The following is a 23218-nucleotide window of genomic DNA, read 5'->3' as shown; positions in this document are numbered from 1 at the left end:
CAGAGACAGATTGCAGAGCTTAGAGCGCATGTGCTGCGGCTGTCCGGTGAGGACCGTGCTGGTACTTCTTCCTCTGATCCTGCGCCTGCTACAGACCGACATGTTTCGACGTCTCAGCAGCAGCCACTATCGGCTCCTGATCCCGATGCTGCAGGCGATACCTTGCTCACCCCTCCTGGCGCTACATCACATCCAGCAGGTACTGCTCCCGGCGGTTCGACATCGGATCCTGCAGATGAGCAGCAGCATATATAGATTTGATTTCCGACCTTTTATTTTTTCATTTGTATTTTCATTTTTTAATTTGTTCAGAACAATAAAAATTACATTTTTATACTGTTCTTGAATTGCGTGTGTGTATATATGCATTTATGTCAACTTTCACAGGTGTAGAAAAATTTTGGTTTCAAAATAATATTTAATTTTTTTATTCCCTTTTTCATTTTTGCGACCGATTTGCGACCGATTTGATACCAAAAAAAAAATTTTTTGAATTTATAATTTGCGACCGATTTGCGACCGATATTCTGCGACCAAAGTTGCGACTGAATTTCCAATTAAACCACGACCAAAATTTGCGACCGCTTTTTCAATTTTGCGACCGACTTATCGGTCTCTAATTTGCGACCGATTTTCTCATCGGTCGCAATTAACATTTGCGACTAGTGATTTTGCGACCGACGTTTGTCGGTCGCAAATCGGTCGCAAAGTATAAATAGCGACCGATTTTTGCCATTTTGCGACCGATTTGTCGGTCGCAAAATGGCGTTTTTTTTGTAGTGGTTTGTTCCTTCAGAGAGATTCAGGTTATTCAAGACGAGTGTAGCAGGGCCTTCTTTCGTGTAAAAGAAAAAGTGTAGCCGATCGTTTAATTTTTTTTTTTTTTTACAAAGTAAAGTTTTAAATATTTAGATAAAAGGAGCAAATGATCAAGGACTTCAGTCTTCGTTAAGGGCCGGAGCTTAAAGAAGCGAATAACCCTAATCCATTCCCATTTTGGGAGGAACAGATCTTTTACTTCTCCATCTCTGACTGAAATAAAGGCAATCACTGTTAAGATGTTGAAGTTATTATACTGAATGTGGCCTAAACTATTATTTATTTGCAAAATTAGCTTTTAATAGCGTTTAGTCGTTAACTGTTTGAATAATTTTTTATGAAATGTATAAAGTTAAATGTTATACGAGTTAATTTTTGTTACCTTAACCATACTGTAAAAACTAACTTTTAGCGTTTTAACTGAAATTACTTTAAAAAAATTATTGCTAAACACAATCTAAAAGTGAAAACTACAAATGCTGATAATTGCATAGGAAAGGTCAATCTATTTAATATTAAATCTACCGTCAACTAATGGTTTATTAAATATGTTGACTTCTTCTCAACAGAAAATTAAGCTTTCGCATTTTTTATATACTATAAAAATTAATTGTCAGGATGAAATTCAAAAAATCAATTATCTCAAGTATTTATCAATTTAGTGAGTTAAGTAAATTTTATCTTTATTGTGTAACTCGCATTATTATAATAATAATAATAAATGGATATGAAGGTATGAGTTTTTTATTTTTTATTTGTAATTGAGGATATTTTGGATCATCTTACAGACTCAAACTAAATTTCCTCCTTAAATTATTCTAAGAGAAAATTTATTACTTGGTCAATGTATTGAAAAATATTATTTATAAATTGTTGTTCAATATATGGAACTCTAATTGATAAAAAAATAAAAAATAAATAAAACTCCCATCATTATTAACTGAAATAATCAATTTTTTCTTTTGAAAAGAAGCTGAAATAATCAATTACAATTGCGGAAGAAAAGATATAACTATGATTTGTATTATAGTATTTAAATTGGAGGAAGTCACGTCAATTTCTTATAGGGGCCGCTTCTTCATATTGGCTTATGATTATGTTATGAAAGGAGGACTAACGTTTTATCATATGTCCGAAGTCGACAACAGCATATCGACATATATATATATCACACATTCACTACAACAATTAATGCTTTTCACTGACGTCAAAAAACAATTTACCGTCTCGAAAAGTAAGTAATTCGTCACCAAAGGTTACAATAGTCCAACACTGGTTACAATAGTCCAAGAGCAACTCATTCAAGTGTATGGGACTAGAGTCCAAGTTACCGTCTACTGAAAAAGCTCAGACAATCAAAATCACAATATTTTACCACATTAAGTAAAAAATATAAAAATAAAAATAAACCAAGTCTAAAGAACCTATCTTGATGTCTTGGAACCAAAAGTTCGTAAGTTCTATCCCTCCCATTATTTAATTAGTCTGTTTAGTAAAATTAGCTATTTTGGTATTTGTTATAATTATGTTCTTTTGGGTGTAAAAGTGGATACACAACGCTGAAGCATAATCTCCACATAAAATTGGCATTTACAATACAAGATTAAAAAGATACTGATAATTTATATTGAGTTTGCAATTCTTAATGAAGCAATGAGCAACCGAGATAGGCATACCGATTGGGCCAGAAGAGCTTAAACTATCGCCTAGATGAGCCTGTAGGAGCTTCCCGTCAGGTGGACAGAAGATATCAGATCCGGAATAGGGCTTAACACGTGCCGTTGGCTAAGCCCCTGCAGCGGACGAGCCGCCTTAAAGTACAATTCCCATCGGGCGACGGATAGAATCTTTTGCAGACGACTTAAGTTAAAAGTTAAATGTTACATAAGTGAACCTTTCATAAAATATTACTTTAACCTCTAAAAGTCAATTCATGTGTTGCCCTAATTGGTACTGTAGTGTATTGATTGATAAGTGTAGAGTATGCTGAAATTGTAATATTGTAAAATATAACATTCTACTATAATATCTCTGAAAAAAATAATTAAAAAAAACATATCAGGAAATTAACAAAATAACTTTCATTACAGAATTTAGTCTACAAAATGTGGATCCAAATCAAGTCATGATTGGGTTTATCATCCCTTAATTAGTCAACAACAAGAACTTAAAAGAAACTACATTTACTGGTATTCTAGTACTTGTAGAATCTGTTGCAAAACAGAGGACAATCACACAAGAGACAGATTTTGTCATACATTGTCATTTAGATTCACTAAAATGGAACACTATAACAAGGGAATTGTTACATTTAGTTTATTCATAGTATTATAACTTTTCAAGCCTTATAATATGGAGCTGTTAGAGAGATGTGTGTGATTAGGAAATAAATTAACACTCTAAACATCTATCTTGCTTTCATCATTCTTTCAGAAATTTGAAGTTATTATATGAAAAACAAAAATAATGGTAGAACCCAATGGAGGATAGAATTGCCTCCAAAACTACGATAAATCAGAACAAGAATGATGTTGCAGCTAGAAGGCATCCAAGAAGCAAAAGATCAGAGATTAAAACATGAGAAAATCCGCAAGTGATAAATTTGCAAGAATGGTATAACATGACTTCACCTGAAAAAGTGATAAATTTGTTTAATTTCAAAAAATGAAAATTAGAGAATTAGTCCATATGCACACTAAATGTATCACAAAATTATTTATATAATCATCTTGCTCATTATGTGCTAGCCATAATTCATTTACAGCAATCAATTCACTTAGATGAAAAGAAGTTAATAAAAATTTTGATTTTTTGAATCACTAAAAATCAGCAAATAACCATTGTCTAAAAATCAATAAATGTAAAAAAGCATGATACTGCAAAAACTAAAATGAACGACATCCTGGACCTGAAGGAGTAAACTTAAACTTCATAAGTTTGCCTCAAGGTGATTTCAAACATAACTGAAAGTTAAAAATATCCAGTATTCATAAACTTCAGAAAACAACACTTGAAAACCTACAAAATAATCACAACTAAACAGACCTTAAACTTAGAAATATAACCCACTAAATGGGGCATGCATTTTAAGACATAGCTCTCCATATTTATCAGTCTACACAGTTGCATTTTAAGTTACATGCTCTGTTCCCTTTTATTTTTTTCTTCCTTTTCCTTTGATAAATAGCAGTCTTACTAATAAACAGACGTATAGTCAGGCTAGAAGAATTAGAGTTTAAGCAACAGATCTAAGTATCTAACTAAAAGAAGGCCCATAAATTGTAGAACTAACAGAAATCCAAGGAAAAAACAAATTAAAATAATCCATATACAAGGGAAAACATCAAAAACCCAAATGAATACCAATTTAACATATTTATTGATGGATAGAAGTATAGAAATTAAACATCAGATCAAGCCACAAACTTCTCCACTTTGTACACTACTTGTTTTACCAAAGAGCTTATAAAGTGGAAGAAAACACATTGTACCAATGAATATATACGATAACTAATCCAATCCCAAAAGACTTTTAGCAACAATTAAAACAATGAATAATAACAAAAGGAGAAATCTCTAAATTACTCACCAAACAAGAAGGACAAATTGCAGCACTTAACAGAAATAAATTCAATAAATAGCAGCAACTTGAAACCTGCATTCAATTCAACACCACTTTAATTCGTGATGATATGATTAGAGCTTCCCAGACAGACTTTCTAAAAATTGATCCAAAGAATGAAAAGGAATAGTGTTAAAAGGCAAATACTTGCTCATTATTCTAGTCTTCTCCAATTAAGTCAATCCTGAGAAGCGGCAACTCTCCAAACCGAAATCCTGAAGAAAATTGAACAAATTAGATTCTATTTGATAAACCATAGGTTAAGCAAGAAATACAAAACCGATAATTTGATGAGTTACCTGCTTAGATAATCTGTCCAAATCTTCAATGGAGAAGAGATTATTCCCGTCCCAGCATTAGGTGAAGGTGATAGAAGTGGTTTTGGCGAAGGCAGGTGGCGGTGGGTAGCGGAGATTCTGGTTATGGATAAGAAAGATTCCGGCAATGGTATGCGAGGCGCCAAGCGAAAACCGGGGGCGGGAAATTTTCAGCTCATACTTTTTGATGGCAAAAGTAAATTCATAAAATTTGTTAATGATATATAGATTATTAAAATTTTTAAAATATAAATTTGAAATATAATATATATTATTAAACAATAAAAAAGACATTAAATTACCGTTTCACCCATTACAATCCTTTGTTTTTTTTTCCCCTTGAAGGGACATCACCCAATTTTCTTTTTGGTCGTTTTAAGCTTTTTTGATTCATAATTATTAATTTGTGTCATGAATTATTGTGCCAATAATAGAGGAATTGAGTTTTTTTTATTATTAAAATTATATCATGATTCGACTTTTTAATTTCTTATTTTATCATATTATATCCCCAACATAAAAAAGGAAAAAAAAAAACAACTTTGCAACACCATCCTTCATATTTCATATATAATTTGAAAGTGAATTTTTCTTATTTCTTTATTATTCTTTAGGTTTTTCCCCTAAAAAACTTTTTTTTTAATCACTAAAAAAACTGAATTTAGTGAATGAATTGATATGATGAAAAAGTAATTTTTAATAAAAATAGATAAATAATTTAGTAATTTCTTATTTTATCATACATGATCATTAATATTATTATTCCAATAAAATATTTATTTTATTTTTTATATTTATAGTTTCATGTGTCCTGAAAGATTTCAAAATTAACTATTCATTATTTTTTAAAATGTTTTATGACCACGTGAAAGTAATTGGATTTTTAAAAATTAAATTAAATAGTACTATTAAAATGCTAATGCTACGTTCAGGGATAATTTTTATCAATTTAATTCACAAAATAATAAATATATAGTGTCAATATAAATCAATAGAGCATAAAAATTCTTGCTCAACCTTTTTTTTTTTTCTTTTGAGTAATATTCTAATAACTCAAACCTAATAATCAAAATTCAAAATACAACATAATTGCAAAAATACCGCCGCCCACTTGCGCCGTACTCTAACTAACAAAAGAAAACAAACTGAATATCAAACTCGTTGTCGTAGAAGAGGATGAGGTGATGAGGTGGACCTTGACTATAACGTGTCTTTGCGCCCCTATTAATATTTATTTATTATTACATTGGCCCAGTTCTTAGGGATGATGGGGGCCCCCTTGTCCAACACTACCCACCCCCCTTCTAGGCCCACTTAACATCACCACATATCGTGTGATTATTTTTAATTCCAATCTCTCTATTGTAAAATATTAATATTAAATAAATAATGCAAAAAAAATATTTTTAATATTTTTAATTTGATGATAAAATGGTATTCCAAATTAACAATTTTTTACGTACGGCATTATATTTACCTTTCAAGGGTTTGAAATCTAAAATTACCATTACTAAGAGGAATTTATTAGAAATGAAATAAATATAAAATAAGAAAAAAGGTAAAATTTTAAATATAAAAAGTAATAACCAAAAAATAAATAAAAAATAAAACTAAAAGTGAAATGAAATAAATATAAAATAAGAAAAACTGTAAAAATTTAAAAAACATGCACTATATGCTATCATGTCTCACAACCCATCATCGTCATGTCATTTACCAAAATGAAAGACAAGATTGACTGCTTATATGATTCATGGTTCCATTTTCTGTTCTTATTCATCACTTTACTATTTGCTTTCTTTCTTTCTTTCTTTTTCTTTTTTTAAACCAATATATATATATATGTAGGTCAATGATTGGCTACTTATCTTATAATACTTATATGCAATTGAAAATTCAAATTTGTTGTTACCTTCCACCTTTAAGAATTAATTTGATTATATATAAATTCACTGCTAACTTTATACATGTAATTTCACTTTAAATTGTATTTTCTGTAGTCATAAGATTGTGAATTTAAATTGTATCCGGTAAAATATAATGTAATATAATTAAATGTATTTTTATATGAATAAAAATATTTTTAAACTTAAAAATTATTTAGAGTTCAAATAATAATCGACTAAAGTTCAATTTAAAGGGCTAAATTTGAAATGTTTGATATTTGTAAAGAAAAAATTGTGTATTTTGCGAGACAAACAATGTCATTTCAAACCCTAATTCAATTTCCCCGCCTACAACGCTATTTGTTTTGTACAAAAATTGTCATATCATTGCAGCCAACTTATGAAAATGGTCAATGTCATTTTTTAAAAAATAAAATTTATATGATTTTAAATTTATTTGTCTTTTTGTACATCTAAAATGAAAATAAATATTTTTCCATGTAGCACTTGATTGAAAAACAGAACTCTAATGATTTCTTTCTAAATCAAAAATAGTTATTCTTTTTTCCTATTCCTTTTTCAACTCCTTTTGTTTTAAACAAAAGAAAACTATTACATAAAAAAAAAAATCTAATTTCTAAAATACTAACATCAATTTTAATTAAAAGTTCAAATCAAAGAAATAATATATAATCTTTATAAAAAATCTCTCTTTTTTTGTTATTATTATTATTATTATTATTATTATTATTATTAGTATTTGATTTGTGATGAATTAATGTATAGTGTAGAAAAAATCTAGGCAACATGGACAATAACAATGATGATGATAACATATATGGATTAATGTAGAACAAAGAAAGAACACAAAGATTGGGGGACCATAAACAACCCATACCTTTATTTACCAATAAAATAAAAAAGGAGATCTTGATCACATGCCACCATGTGATGGGGATGGGGTGCTCTTGTAAATTTCCCTCCTTCCCATTTTTCCATTGAAAACTTTTTTTTTTTAAAAAAAACTATAATTTTCCAAAATTTAATTAATTATTAATTAATTAATTAATTAAGTTTTCTCCTTTACCAATCTGAACTGTTTTTGTAGGTACCCCACTGCGCACTCACTAGTAAAGTATGCCTTTCAAGAGTAAAATGCGCTCTTGTGAGTGAAGTGAACCCTACTCACCCCTTCTCTATAAAGCTGCTTCAAAGAGATTATACATGGTAGAGTGGTCCATGGGATTTTGTATGGGCTTGCTCTTTTATTTTCCCCTCTCTTTCTCTCTCTGTTGCTATTTTTTCAGTGCAAGAAAGAAAATTTAGAAAGAAAGGAAAGGAACGTGAGATCTGAAGAGAATTTGAAGGAGTTTCTTGATGGCGATTTAATTCTTGCAAGTCCTGGTCATGCTATTCCACAGCTTTCTTGAACTTTCTTGAACTACTTTCTTGATTTCTTTCTTTGTTTTTGGTTTTTGAAGATCTTTTCACCAGTAGAATCATGAAAGCTCAAGAAAGCTGTGGGAGAACATGGCATTTTTCAGGATTTTTTCTTGTATCTATTGTGTGTTTGGATAAATATTCTTGGCTCTTTCTTTTCCTGGAAAAAAAAAAACAAAAAGATCTCAACAAACCGCAATTCCAGTTCTTGCTGATGAAGGCCAATTGAAGCTGCTTCAACCCTGCATGGACTATGGTAACTCTCTTACTCTATATCACTTAATTATAATTAGTCAAACCCATTTTTGGATTTTCTTTTTCGCTTAATTACCATATTTCATGAGAATTCCATGAAGAAAAATGGTTTTAATGGTGAATTATGATGTGGGTTTTAGTCATTTATAAAAATTGATTGAAATCTTTGAATTCTTTGTGGAAATTTGGAAACATTTAGATAGTTTTTTGCATGCATGAAATTAAAATTAGTAGAAAAAAATTTGAGAAAATTGGGATTTAAGTGATTAAAAGAAAAGAGAAGAAGAAAGAGTTATAGTGTGTGCGAGAGTGCAGAGAAGATTCCCTAGGTTTCCTTTTTATCGTCAATGATGATAGTTCTTCCTGTTGGCCTTTTGGTTTTGCTTCTAACATCATCTCCTACATTTCCGTGAAAAAGGTTAAACTTTGTCACTTTGTGACATCATTTTTTTTAACCACTCTCCTTCAATCTGACATCAGTTTTTTTTTTCATCTTTTTTATTTAATAAAATAATATTAATTTACCCTTCCTACCCATTCTCCTTAATAAAATTAACTGAATAAACAAAATTTTGAGGGATCTCCACAGCAGTGGTAGTTGAGAGAAAATATATAAAAAATATATTATTATATCATAATTGACATTTCCTAGCTGTATAACTGATGATCTCAACTGTCCACTCAGCAGTCAGCACAATTATTCTTCTATTTTCTCATTTTTAAATAGAATTATTTTATTCTAAGGTTGTAGCTCAACCTTGTACCTGTGCATTGAACTTGTTTAACAGAGTCATATGTTAATTATTCATTCTAGATTCCAAATTATATTTCTTAATTTCATGATTATTTGTCAATTATTTGTCTGTATTCATGGATTTGAAATTTGTTTAATGTTTTTAAAAATTGTGAATATTATAAATGAACAATTGCAATGTATAATATTTCCTATGTACCATAATTTATGCTCTAAAAAATTTAGTTAATATAGGCAAACTATAATTTTAAATTTTCTATATTAAATTGTTCTTGAAATTAATGAAAATATAATCAAACATTTGATTGAACAAAATTTTATTGAAAAATTACAGATTAATATACTAATTTTGTTGATATAAAGATTTAATTAATGAATATTTCAATTATTATATTTATTGATAAAGAAACAAATTAAATAAGAGTAAAAATAGTAAACTTTAAAACAACAATTTGGGAAGGATGAAAAATGAAAATAGGGCAAAAATTATAGAACGGGGGAATAATATTTACCATTTTTTGGGATAATTACCTAATTTATAATATATAATTTTTTTACTAATTAATTTTAGGGCGCATAATTTCATATTTTAGCCTAATCTATAAATATCTATTTCTTTTTTCATTAAATATAGCTTATATCACTACTGCTATGGTCTTAATTACATGTTGGCTGGTTTTGACAAAATGGGTGTTATGCAATTAAGGGTTATTAGTTGCCTCACAACTAAGCATTACTACTATTAATTCATACTATACCCTTTTTTTTCATAGCTAGTCATTATTATTAATTAATTGCAGATCAAATATAGTTTAATTATAATTAAGATACAAATTTAAGAGAATGCATTACCTTTTTTTTTTTTTCCGAAGCATATCGTTGTTTTTTTATATTATAGAACATGAATAATTCGATTACTAATTTAGTTTAATTTTGGAATAAATTATCAAAATTTAAATTTGAAGTGTGTTTATATATATATATATAGATTCAAGCAATGATTTAATTAGTACAATTTAGAATTTAGGAGGTGAATGTTTCTAATGGATGGTGATGATTAAAGTTGGGTTACAAAAAGGTGGCATTAAAGAGAAATAATGAAGCTTTGTTAAGGGAATCTTTCCCTAATACAAGCAATGAAGTGAAAGCTCATAAGCTAATGTTTAACCAAGGAAATGCAACTAGTGGTGAAAGGGTAGGTCCACCAAAAATAAATAAATAAATAAATGAAATAAAAAGGGTTATGAAATAGGTGAGACAGAGAAGCATGGCAGATCTGTAGACAGTAATAGAGAGAGATATACTGTTAATGCAGTGAATGTAAATTTCTAATATTAGACCCTTAAATAGTTATCTTTCTTTCAGGATTGCCTACTCCATTAGTATCCAATGAAGTCACTTTGTATACATATCTTCAAGTACCGAAGGCTATCTACTTGTTTTATATGCAGCCCAAAACCATTTATTTATTCATTTGTGTTTCTTATGGTTCAAGAAGTAATAATATATATTCGATTTTTCATTTTCTTTATTAATTTTGTATTTAAAATTGATTAAAAGATTTTATATTTATGTTTAATTTTTGTATGTAAGAACAATGTTATTAATGTTTGCAATTAGCAAATATTGTTCTTGCTTTTGAGGGTAAAAGTTTGGTGAAAGCTTTTGTTTCCAAAAACAAGAAAAGAATCTCTGAAGTGGTGAGTGGTGACCCAACTATTAGAGAATCGTCCAAATATTATCTATAGTGGAATGTCATGCAGGCTTATTGAGCTCCTACTACTACTTCTTTCCTCTTTTCTTTTACTCGAATTTTCGGTACATGCAAAAACCTAATTTCCATTTTCATTTTACCCTAAAATATCATTCAAAACCATACAGATCAGTGCTGAAAATCAATCCAACCAAAGTCATAATCTAATGTTATAAAACTAAAAAAGAAAATAAGAATTCAAGAAAAGGTTTTGGTGGTTGAAGAGGTTTCTCGACAGCAGAGGGAATATACAGATACCTTCAATCATTTCTTTTGCATTATATATATTCTACATATAGAGAGAAAGAAAAGAAAGTGAAAGGGAAATGGCAGAGACAAGCAATGATATTGGATATTTGTTGCTTCCATTCCATGTGGTAGTGAAAAGGAGATGTCGCTATTGAGATTAAAATGCTGCTATGGGTCAAGTCTGAAGCTCAATTCTCAGCCATTAGAATCGAGTAACAAACAATAGTACACGCATTATATCTACCGCTAAAATGGTTTATTCTTTTTAGTTGATGTGAGAGTGTATTTGTGTATACATATGTGTGTGTCTGCGTGTGTGTGTAACTCTGCGATGATAAAAGAAATGGCAACTTTATTGGCTCTCAAGGGAATGTAAAAAAAAATGTACCAACAGTAGTGAACAGTCTTCATCAATATGTGTTTTCACAGCTTTATATATATATATACATGTCCATGGATCCATATCAAATGAAGGAATCTTGCAACTCTTAGTTTAGCCAATATACTGCCAATTATGTTGCTTTTCAGATACTTGAAAGAATTTGAATTTTCATAAAGTGCAAAAGGGAAAGAAATATAATATGTAGACTGCAAAAAATCAATGGTGGCAATACTTGTTTTACAACTAGAAAATTAGCTAATAATTAGATTAATTATAGGTTTTCCTGAAATTAAACCCAAAACACAAAAATGGAAAAGGAAAAGGACTGTCGAAGCATTATATACTAGACATAATTCTTGAGTCCTATCTGCATATAAATATACATTTAGAACTCATTAAGCTGTTGCACATGTGTTTGAACATGAGAGTTTAAGATAAATATAATAAAGAATAACCTAATGCGCAAAGCATCCCACATTTATAGATTTTATGAAAACAGTTTGTGCGATTCGAATCGTATGGTATTAATAATAATGAAAATTAGTAAATAAAAAGCTCTTGATCAGCTGGGTTGCAAATTGTTTTCTAGATTTTACTTTTATACAAAGCAAATTAAAGAGATTAACAACCAAAAAAAAAAAAAAAAAAAAAGGTAAGAATGCATAATAACAAAAAAGCTGATCAGTCTATAAAATAATTTAGATGATTGCCAGATTAGATCAAGTAGTTCAAATAAATAAGACAAAAGTTACAGCACTAACGCAACAACAAAGAGAAATAGAACTAGAAATATATAATAAAAAAATACATAAATACAGTAAGTTTCTTCAATTATTTTTCTTGTATCTGATCATTCACACTTTTTACTCATCTCTGTTTTCACGTTCACAAAGCACAAGGAAATCTAAACTTTTTCCAAGCCCTATATCTTTGATCTCTTCTAAAGGAAACCTGTATAATTTAAAACAGGCAAACAGATCCCAACTTTTTGACTTCAATATCAATGGTAGCAATTCAAGACACATTTATCTAAACACTTCTCTAGTTTCTAATCCTGTCGGTTTCCCTTTAACTGTGCAAGATTAACATGATGGACTCTTTAAACTTGAGGTTATTATTTAATTAACCTAAAACAAGGATTAAACAATTTGAAACAGTAGAGTATATAATATTCTAAACATCATTCCAGCAAATAAATCATCGGACATTAGAATATGCTAAAGATTAGTTGGCAACATGTATTTAAGAAGATGATTAGCTAGAATTAATATACAAAATTGCCGAAGATGTGGCCTACAGATTCAAGAATCCTCAGGATCTCAAAAATCCAGCTAAGTTCATAAAGCAAAAGAGAGAGAGAGAGAGAGAGAGAGATTAATAATATTTCTGCATATAGTTGGAGAGAAAATTAGGTTTGTCTTAATGACACAGATATTTTCAGGTTTCTTGTTACTATAGAGGAAAGCTATATTGTTCCTACTTATTATATAAAAAACTCTGATATGATTTTTAAAACTTATCATATACCTAACAAGACAAGACAATATGTTCTTTTTTTAGTTGATCTAAAAGAGCTTTTATTGTCTTTAATTACCTTTCTTTTCTAAGGGGGAAAAACAAAAAACAGATACAAAAGAACCCTAATTTCCTTCTAAAAGCTGCTTTAACCCTTTATTTTTCTTGAACTTGAGCATTATTTTAGTTAAAGTTGCTCTAGTTACAGCTGAATCTAAAAGAAAGCATATAAAAAAAAGGTTGTTTCTATCACATTAAATCTTTCACCTAACCATTTAGGACTTAAACTAAGGCTTTTTTTTTTGCAAAGAAAGCTAATATTGTGGTCTATATATAATCTAATTACATTAATAATCACCATTATTAATTTAATTATCAGATTAATTAAATAAAATTCAAGCTCACGACCAGAAGCAAAACAACAAATCAGATAAATAAGTATATCCTTTGATGGAATGTAGAGAAAAGGACTGAATTAACAGTTACTGTATCAACCGACAAGGTATGGATACAGATCAAAGGAACCTATAACAATTAGTTTCAAATATTATAAATATATTGATTTTATTTTTTTATTTATTTTCTCTCCATCTCCAGATAGTTACAAACTCATTTGAATGCAATGGAACCTCCACATGGGAAAACCATAAAGCTTGTCGATACAACCAAAAAAGAAATCCAAGAAAAAGCCAAAGGCTGATGGAACAATATCAAGAAACACCATAACTAAACTAACTATATGTTAAAAAGAATCTTATTATCATACAAGAAGGGTGCATAGTTATAAATAAATTTTGTTTAAAAAAATCATATTTTGCACCAAATGTAGGGTATAAAGAATAAATACAAGAAACCCAAATTAAAGTTTCACATAATCTTCGGCATTTATTAACAAAAAAACCAGTAAACCTAAATTCAATTTCCATATTCATCAACAGATCCAACGGATCAAACACAGAATATGCATAAACAAAATCATAAACATGTAAATATTTTAGAATTCTAATTCAGTTGTATACTTAAATTAGATTAAATAGAAATATTTATACCAAAGAAAATCGAATCGAATCGGACATGTAGTGGAGATTCTTCGTTTTGGGCTGACTCTATCTGTATCTTCCCACAGCTTTATTGAACCGCAAAAACAAGAAACCGCCTCAGGACCAGCCGTGGGGATGGTGGTTGTAATAGATGCAGTTCAAGAAAGCTGTGGAAGAATACAAAGAGAGTCATAAATGCAATACAAAATTTAGTATTGAATCTAGACGTAGATTCTGATATTAAAACCCTAGAAAGAAAGAAAATCAGAGAAGTGTAGTAGAATTAGAAAAAGAAGGAGAGAGATAGGAGAAGAGAAAGGTCTTAGGGTGGTATTTATAGGAGAAAAGGTCTTTTTTACCACCAATCCCAAGAAGAATATTGGGCCTGAGATTACTGAACCCCACTCGCAATTTTTTTTTTTTTCTTTTTTCTTTTTCGTTTTAATTCCTTCTCTTATTTTCTTACTCACCAAACAAAACCTTACCAAAAAGCTGACTACGTTTGATCCCATTAACCCTAACAACAAATGTAATAAAATAATAAATATTTATTAAAAAATAGACGTCCCATTGAAAATTTGTGCGGTTCTGATGGAACTTCCCGGATCTGACGGTGCTGGTTACCATAATGGGGTCACACGTGTGGATCCCACTTCAGATCTGTCCATTCACAGTAAGAGAAGTCTTTCCTTCACGCGACTTAAGCGAGTGAGGGCTTTTCGTTTTTTTCCTTTTTTGTGTGTGCGTGTGTGTGTCCCGTCGGCCTCCTCTAATACCGAGGCCGGGCACCCGGAAGAAAACCGAGCCTGAAATTTTTATTATTTATGGCTTAGGACTAAACAGGCCCAGCCCAAAAAAGATGAAAAGAATTGAATTATTCTCAAACTAAAAAATGGTCAAATTTTTCCATCAACTTATTCAACGGTATAACCTATGAAATCGTTCTACTAAATATTTAACTTGTAAATTTAGATCTATTAAAGAATTATTGGATAGTTAAAAAATATAAAATTATTATTCAATAAATTGTGTAAAATATATATGTAATTTATTGAGCACTTATGAAGTAAATAAAAAATATTTAAATTTACATTTACTAAATCCAATTTTAGTATATGTAATTTAGAAATTGAAGTATTTAAATTTAGGGGGTATTCATTAAATTGGTAATAATTTTTATAGTAAAATTTCTACAAAATGTAAGAAATCTTATCAAACCACGTCAAATTGATACATAATTATAAATGACAAACCTATTAAAGACGATCTAAAATGGTAATTTAGCAAATATGACAGTTATTCGTGGAAAAAAAAAAGTATTCATATTAAAAAAAAACTATTAATTTAGTGAATGTTTTTTAAAAGAAAGTTGTCATTGCCATGTATTAAATTAAATTGCACTATTGTAATATAGTTTATACCATAGTAGATTCAAAGGGTGGAGAAAAGTCATAAATGACACTCACCTTTTAGTCCAAAAAATATCAAAACGACACAACGGCGAAGGAACGAATGTCTTCCGTTACGGCCTTTTCTCAGGAATTAAATTAAATTAAATATAAATATTGGTGAATCTTTATCGACCCATGTGCATTGATATGTTATTTTATAGATTTCCATAGCAATAAAAAAAAAAAATACTATATGTAGATGAATTCTTAGTTGTAGACTTGTAGTTGTAGATTGCCGGTAGCTTAAAATTGCTACCAATTAAATTTTGATCTTGCACATAAAAACACTAGAAAATTTAACCAATTAATGGGTTTAGTAATAATATATATGCACACACTTAGGTAAAAAAATTACTTCTCTATTAATCACCTTAGCTGATGATAAAATTATGACTCTGTACAAATTTAAGGAATGCAAGTCCCTGTCAGAAAATACTCAAAAAAAAAAAAAAAAAGTCCCCAGTCATAATAATAATAATAATAATAATAATAATATACGTTTCCTAACACTTTGTTCTCTCAGCAGTTTTAATTTTTCTAGTGTTTTTATCTGCATGAACAATATTTAATTGGTAGGATATTTTAAGCTACCAGCAATCAAGAACAACAACTAAGAATCCGAATTAGTCAGTTCAATGAGTTTTAAATATTGGATAGTTTCACTAAATTTTTTATTATGTTAAAAAAAATTATTAGTCTATTCATATTTGTATTATTTTTAAGAAAAATAACAATGGACTTATTTATAACCATAACAAATTTCGCTCGTAAGAATTATGGCAGATATATGTTTTGCGACAATGAATTTCACTACCTTAGAACAGTTAGAGTTGCTGTCGCCGTTCACTGGAGCTTCAATTCAAAATCTATAAAACTTCTCCTTCCGACCTTCTGGCACTGGGCAGGTGTACCAATGAACAGAGTCCTGTGTTTTTTAATAAACAATCGCTACCTCTTGGTATGTGCCGCTTTCCTAATCAAAAGATAGGAAAGCACCCTTTCTCCCGAGGTTACGAGTCATTTTACAAAGTTCCTTCGACATGGTTTTCTTAAGCGCTCTAATACACTCTGTTTGTTTACTTGTGTTGGTTTGGGGTACGGTTAGTTCACTGGGACGATCGCCTCCTAATTTAAAATTTTTTTCTAAAAGTTTCAACCGTGTTGATTATAACAACAATCGCGACTATAAATAGACTCGCGACTGAACCAGGCCGAGTAAGAAGGCTTTGATGACTCAAGGTTCATACTAGGAAAATGAGCGAAAAGATTTAATACATCTCTTTTTTAAATTCCTTTATATGCATACAAGAATTTTGAATTCACCTATTAACCTTTTAATAAGACTTAAATTCTCAATTTTGGAACACTAAGGCATAGTTTAGTGGTAAGTGCATATATAACTTGACAGTAGATCCAAATTTAAATTTCCCTTTACCTAATATTAGAAAAAAACAATTAATTTTGACTCAGAAAAAAGTATTAATATTTTATTATAATTATGGATTGTAATTATAATTGAAAGAAATACTTATCCATTGTTTGGAACAAATGAATTCTACAAAATTTTGTGGAATTCATTTAGAAATCTATATGTTTTTGTTTGGAATAAAAAAAATGTAGTTTTCAATTATAGGAATTAAATTCTATGGAATTGGACATGATTACACCATATCTCTTAAAAATATGTGAAATTTCTAAATAAATTTCACAAATTAAGCAATCTAACTTTTTATGACAAACTATCCTTCTCTACCTACAAAGTCAATTTTTCATTTTTTTAATTATTTAAAATTATTTATTTTATCAAACTTGACCAAAACCTTTTAAAAATTTTATTTTTTTAAAAAACTTATTATTGTGTTTTTATTTTAATATTTTCATCTTTTATTTTAATATTTTTAGCGTTTTTTTTACTATCAAGAAAAGAGATTCAAGTTAATTATACATTTATCACTAAATTAAATGCAATAATTTTATTAATATTATTTTATTTAATATATTTATTTTAATAAAAATATAAAAAATTATATAGCATAATATACATATAATTGATATTCTATTTCAAGAATATTTTAAAAAATAAAATCAAATGAATTTTCAATTATAAGTTTGTTCTATACATGACTATATAGAATTTCATTGAATTACATATTTTAAATTAATCTTACCAAAAATAAATAATTTAATACAAATAAATTTCATATTTTGAATTTTTTTTATACCAACGGAGCATTATCAAGAGTATAATTATACAATACAAGCACAAAAGTACTTTTGAAACGTCCGATTTGATAATACAGCGTGTGAGACACGCACCAGAGACATGCAATTGTGAATGGAACCACATGAGTTGAATCCCAATCGAATTTGAAATTAAGGCGAAATTAAGGGTAAATGGAGAAGAGAAAATGTGAAATTAAATTAAAATTAGGGTGTAATTAAGGGTAAATGAAGAAAAGAAAATGTAATAAGGTGTTAATATCCACATGGAAGCATGTGGGTATGGCCCCACCGTGGGAAGTTGTGTGAGGTGTTGACAGTACGCTCCGTTTTTTCCGGGGCAGAGGTCGCATTGTCGGGCTGGTGTGTTTGTGTCGTTGGACACTTCTATTTGTACCTTCATTGCCAACTTATGTGGAACTCGAACAGCATAAGTTCAATGTCGACTACGGAATTTGTATATACATGTAATTTTTTTTTATACACTATAGTCATATAAATAATGTTTTTTTTAACTCATAATCAAAATTTTATTAACTAAACAACTAGATAAAAAGTTAATGGTCACGATTTAAATGAAACTGAATACGCGAAACTCCTCGATATACTCAATTTAAGATTATAAATATTGAAGTAAAGTATCTAACAATTAACATCATCTTAAAATACATAATAAAGAAAATTTGGAAATTCTCTCCAAATAATAAAATTGAACTATTATTTGAATGAGAGTATTTTCTTAAAAGAATGAAAATGACTATGATATGGTTTGTATTGATGAAATATAAATGAAATGTATATATTTCATGGATTTGTCAAATTCTTTTATTTGATTGAAAAACAATAGACTACAATTCGTGAAATTGAAATGTTTCATCCTAGGCTCCATTTTATCCTTTTAGATATGAGATTTTTTTCAATTCTATCATCCTACATTTTATAATTTAAAAATAAATGATAATATGATTTTCAATTTTCGATAATAATATTTTATTTCCACTAAAATTTTGTCCTTTCAAATAAAGAAAAATAAAATTCTTTTTCTTGATTATATCAACACAAGAAGAAGAAAATAATTTACAATCAATCATAGTTGGTGGTAATTGTATATGTGATTTAACAATATATCTAGATTCAAAATTTCTTTTCCAAGAATAAAAAAAAATGTTGAAAAAAAAAATTAGGAAAGTTAGTATTTCCTCATTATTTCTCTCTACTAATTTTTTTCTCCATTATTTTATTTTCTGTCCCTTCCAAACAAAGTCTAATATAATGAATAGACGTTGATACAATGTTAACTTTCCTTATAATCCATCCAACAATCACAAAGTATAAATGAATTTAAAATATATAATTTATTATAAATTAATTACAATAAAATTTATTTGTCAATGAATTTTCACTTTGTTGTAATTAATTTAAAATATATAATTCAATTAAATTTCATATAATTGTGTATAGAATAAATTCATAAATGACAATTTATTTTTTTTATTTTTTAAAATATCATTAAAATAATAATTTCACACAAAATAAATAAATATAATATTCTCTAAAAAAAAGAAAAAAAACATCTTACCACTAAATTATTATATGTATATATTACGTGTACACGTAATCACTTACAGATTGGTGGATGAGTTTAGCTGGCAATCACTAATTTAGCCCCATCATTTCAGTAACTAATTAAAGCTTCTTTATTATCTGATTGGATTTGATTTAACACTATAATAATAATCCATTTAACTTTATTTCCTTCTTTGTATTGAAAACAACTTGTGTGGGATGCATGGAATCTTGCTGCTGCCAATCACAGACAATTTTTGTGACCATGGGTGATGTGTGATGTTTCTAATCATGTTTAGTTGGCATCATAAAGAGGTTGATTTTTTTTTTTTTTTTTGAAAGCATAAAGAGGTTGATTTATTTTAACTTTATAAGAGGAAGAAATCGTCAATCTTTCTAAAATCGTCCAAACATTACTATAAATAAAAAAATATCTATTTATATCAATAAGCGGTTGAATCGATCAATATATAATTAAATTTAAATTTTTAATTTATTTTTGTATTCAGTGTTGACAAATTTTATAATTTATATATATATATATATATATATATATATAAATTTTATATTTTATAATTTTATAATTTAAACTTAAATGTGAAGGAACAGCAATAAAGACAAATTTGGCTCATAGTGAAAGAAAGGATGTTTGTTGATTAAAATAAATAAATAATTATATAGTGATTAACATCCCTATGGATTAAGCAAACGTTATGAATCGTCTCATCCCAGTAAGTCGTCTTCTTCTTTAGTAAGTACGGAACCATAATAACAGCCCCGTCAGAAACTGTTATGCACGTGTATGAAGTTGGAGACAGTTGCATGGAAATGCATGCACCCATATTTTGTTGTCAGCATACATTATCACTGACACCTTTCACTTCACACATGCCCGACACAATTGAAATGAGGGTTTGTCCATTTGATTAAACCCACAACTTTGTCTTTTCTCCTTTCCCAATTTATGGTCTTGTTTATGCTCCTTAATTATTTCCTATTTTTATATTACCTTCATCTGTCTCTATTATTTGTTTTTTCTCCTCCTTTTACACTATTTGAATCAAATTCTGTCCAATCAAATATTTATAAATTAAATAATTTAAAGAATTAAATTAATTGGATTTGTAGAAATATATGTTTATATTTAGATAAAAAAAACTTTGTAACAACACGAAATTATATTTTAAATTTTAAATTTCATAAATAATTTTTTTTTTTAAATACAGTTTACGTCCCTGTGGATTAAATTGTAAATATGTTTAGTATGGAGATTTATAGTTAGCTCCCAAATAGTGTGATGCATATTGGAAAGAGACGGCAGCCATTTATAGTTTCCACGGAGTTGTGCAATTGGTTGACGGTGATTGCGAAGTGCTATCCACCTACGACCTACTCTTTTGTGTGAGAGTGACATTGAATTTATTAATTATCAAAATTCAAAAATATTTTATTATATATCCTAAATAAATATAAATCATTTAAAGTTATAATTGTATTAAACCACTTTAATATTTAAATATATTCATTAATTTAATTAATTTACCCTTTAGAAAATTATAGAAATAATTATTATTTGTAATATAAATAAGAATAAAACTGTAACAATATAATTATATTTATGGACAAAAGAATAATTTAAAATGATTTATATTTATAGAGGAGATAATATTTAATTTATTTTTGAAACTTACCACCCAACATTGTAATTTTAAAATACACAGTACAATAAATTTTATAAGATTGGTGCCTTGACATAATAATGTATTTGAAATTATAATTATATGATTTTGTTTAAATTATAACATTGTCGAAATGCATAGAGATCGTACCATATCACTTGTAGATAGTAAATTTAAAATAGATTTTGTACATGATAAATCTAAATCAAAGCATAAAACAAACAATCAAAACTTTATGAAGATTAAACCTTAAAATCAGACAATTTACTAGTGTAGTGATGATGAACAAGTAAGAAAACAAGGAGAGAAGATATTGAAGATTTGTTTGACTATTTAAAATCTAAATTTTGTTTTTTCTTCTTTTGAATTGTAATTCTAAATGGAAATAATACATGGGGTGTTATTAGTGGGTGACTCAGCTTCAATGGAAGTTGGAAAACTGCCTGCTTTTTGAATATTTGCTTCAATGGGATTAGTTGTTTTTATTTATATTTTCTTATTTTTTGATTTTTATGATTTAGTTACTTTCTTGATCGAAATACTATATATTTTTATAGCTGTCAACCCGCAAATACAATTGAAAATCTTATAACAATAGAGACTATTAGAAAATAAAAATTAAATTATCACAATTGTAGGATGTGTCTCTGAATAACAGTGGAGATTTTATAAATACAAAAATGATTTTACTTGATACAAATATTAAATGTTAAGTACAATATTTTACTCTTTTATATTTTTAATTAAAGAGAGCCTATAATATAGGGTTTCATTATCACAATCTAAATATATTGTAGTCAAAACTCCCACTAGTGATATGATGTGGTAACAGCAATCTAATTTGAAAATTTTAAAATCTACAATATTTTCCATTCTCCATTTTGATTTAGTAATATGTTAGATCACATACTCATAACTCTTAAAATTTAGGCTTCATTTTGGAAAAAGAACTTACCTTTTTATTTTTTTAATTGATTAGTTGTAATATTAAAATTAATTAAAAGATATTAAAATTTTCAATCTATGAGAATAAAAAAACTTTATTTTTTTTTAAATTTTATTATTACTATTAAAAATATATAAAGATAAATTATAGTATCAAAGATTGCTGATAGCAACTGATATCTTGCGGTGATTAGAGGTAAATAAATTTGTCAATATTTAGAGTTTTTTCTTTGTAAAAGAGAAAATCATTTTTCTTTAAATTAATTAATTTTTTCCTTAATTAGAAAAAAATTTTTCATTAAATAATTTTGCTGAGCACTCCAATATTAGAACCAAAAAAAAAAAATATTTTCTAGATAATAGGGTGTTTGGTTTATTTATGAAAAATAACATACTTTTTAAAAATAAATTTCAATAATTATTCTTAAAAAATATTTATCAATTAATATTGAAAATTATTTAAAAATATTAAAAATTTTGTTTTATATGGGAAAAATATGTAAAAAGTAACAAATTGTTGTGGTTGTGGATGATGTGTGATGGTGGTTTGTAGTGACCTGTGATGATGACTTCTAATGCTCAGTGGAATAATAAATGTGTTGATAAGATTATAATAAATTTGTCTTTATCCGTATAATATTTTGCCAAAAAAAATTTGTCATTTTTCTTGAAAAAATTAATGAAATAAAAATATTTTACATCACATTGACTTTTTTTATCTCTCTAAATATTAAAAAATTTTAAATATGAATAAATAGAGCCAATGTCCTCTAACATTTTTATTCTTTCGCTGCTACTCGTTGGATTATGATTAAATTATGCTCATGGATCAATTTATTTAAAGAGTAAAATATTTCTGACAAATATTTGTTTCATCTTTAAAAGTGAAATCCTCCACCTTATTAAGATGAGTGATGAGCCATTCATCTCAATATTTCGTGATTATTTTTTTTCTCTCAATGTTAAGTATAGAAATGGGCAACTTATGAGTTGTGGCTTAGTTAGTAATGCAGACTGGGTATATAAAAAGTGATCTCCGATTCAATTCCAATAAATGCACCTGTAGAGAGGAATAGTCGGAGCCGGAAGTGGGGCTGAAAAGCATAATATGAAAATCGGCCCAACTGGGAATTATTTTCTTAAGGAAACATTTTCAAATAATTTAATCAATATTACATTACATTTAGTAAAACACTAATTAATATTCCATAGCACAATCGTTATATTTTATCGAAAAATTCATATATCATGTTTAATATTAATTCTCACCTAAAATTTATCATCGTTCTTATCAAAATTTGATGTCAGTAAATAAATAATTTTTT

General features: G+C 28.0%; 2 long non-coding RNA genes across 3 annotated transcripts; one reads left to right on the top strand and one right to left on the bottom strand.

The window, feature by feature from the left end:
* Nucleotides 1-2875: 2875 nt before the first annotated feature.
* Nucleotides 2876-4975, bottom strand: LOC110010291 (uncharacterized). 2 transcript variants are annotated; one of them, XR_002285262.2, is made up of 4 exons: nucleotides 4741-4975; nucleotides 4589-4656; nucleotides 4409-4474; nucleotides 2876-3449 (listed from the first exon to the last, which is right to left on the bottom strand). It is a non-coding gene; the product is annotated as an uncharacterized LOC110010291 (long non-coding RNA). The 2 variants fall into 2 exon arrangements; XR_002285261.3 differs by lacking the exon at nucleotides 2876-3449 and having other exon boundaries at nucleotides 4176-4474; nucleotides 4741-4972.
* Nucleotides 4976-7452: 2477 nt separating this feature from the next.
* LOC105641293 (uncharacterized) lies at nucleotides 7453-10624 on the top strand. The gene is made up of 2 exons (XR_001047233.4): nucleotides 7453-8340; nucleotides 10459-10624. It is a non-coding gene; the product is annotated as an uncharacterized LOC105641293 (long non-coding RNA).
* The last annotated feature ends 12594 nt before the right edge of the window (nucleotides 10625-23218 follow it).

This window comes from Jatropha curcas, chromosome 8, assembly GCF_041381405.1.
Source record: "Jatropha curcas cultivar XTBG-Jc1 chromosome 8, XTBG_Jcur_1.0, whole genome shotgun sequence".
Lineage (NCBI taxonomy): Eukaryota > Viridiplantae > Streptophyta > Magnoliopsida > Malpighiales > Euphorbiaceae > Jatropha > Jatropha curcas.
Note: the sequence above shows the minus strand (reverse complement) of the source record. Positions and strands in the feature narration are given on the sequence as shown.